Consider the following 1,031-nt stretch of genomic DNA (forward strand, 5'->3'; position numbering starts at 1 on the left):
TGAAACACTAACCCTCCTCGATTTTTCTTCAACTGTTTCAAGTCTTCTCTTGCCTTTTGACACATAGATTGTATATGACCCAATTTCTCACAATAAAAACACCTAGTATTAGGTTTGTGTTTCTTAACATACTTCTTTTCCGTGTCACGCGCATGTACTACGAATGCACTTCCATCAGATGTATCACTCGATTATTATTTCATCAATCTTTCGGCCTCCAGAAGAACAATAATAGCCTCATCCAAATCTAACTTCGTTTTTTCACTCAATAAATAAGTCATCACAGTATTATACTTCTTCGGTAGAGACACCAGTAGAAGAACAACTTTGTCCTCATCCTTCAATTTTTCATCCAAAATTATTCAAATGATTGATTAAGCCATTAAAATGATCCAGATGATCTCTTAAATCTCCGTCTTCTTCCATCTTGAGCCCGAACAAATAGTTTTTGAGAAATAACTTATTGGCCAAATACTTTGAGCAATAAATGTTTGTTAACTTCTCCCACAAATTCTTGGGATTATCCTCTTCAAGAACATCATACTAGATTTTTGGTGCAAGGGCCAACCGGATCGTCGATGTTGTACGTAACTTCATGTCTCCCCACTTTTTATCATCAACTTCAGTAGGCTTCTTCTCTCCGAGAGTCGCATATAACCTTCATTGCATTAACAGATCTTTCACTGTGCTTTACCACAAGGTAAAATTATTTCTTCTATTAAACAATTCAATCTCAAATCCTCCAACCTTCTCCATCATGAACCTTAGCTCTTGATACCACTTGTTAGGGGGAATACACATAAATATAAAATCAAACAAATAATGCAAATACACACACACACACATAATATACATATATATATATATATATATGATACAAAACTCATGTCCAAACTTGTAATATAAATCCAAACAATTATCAATAATACGATCAATCTCACCAAACGATGTTCATTCACACGATACTTAAGCCAAACAATACTCAATCATATATCAAAACAATAACATGACTATGTATATATAGCCATCAC

This window comes from Apium graveolens, chromosome 2 (genome assembly GCF_009905375.1).
Source record: "Apium graveolens cultivar Ventura chromosome 2, ASM990537v1, whole genome shotgun sequence".
In the NCBI taxonomy this organism is placed as follows: domain Eukaryota; kingdom Viridiplantae; phylum Streptophyta; class Magnoliopsida; order Apiales; family Apiaceae; genus Apium; species Apium graveolens.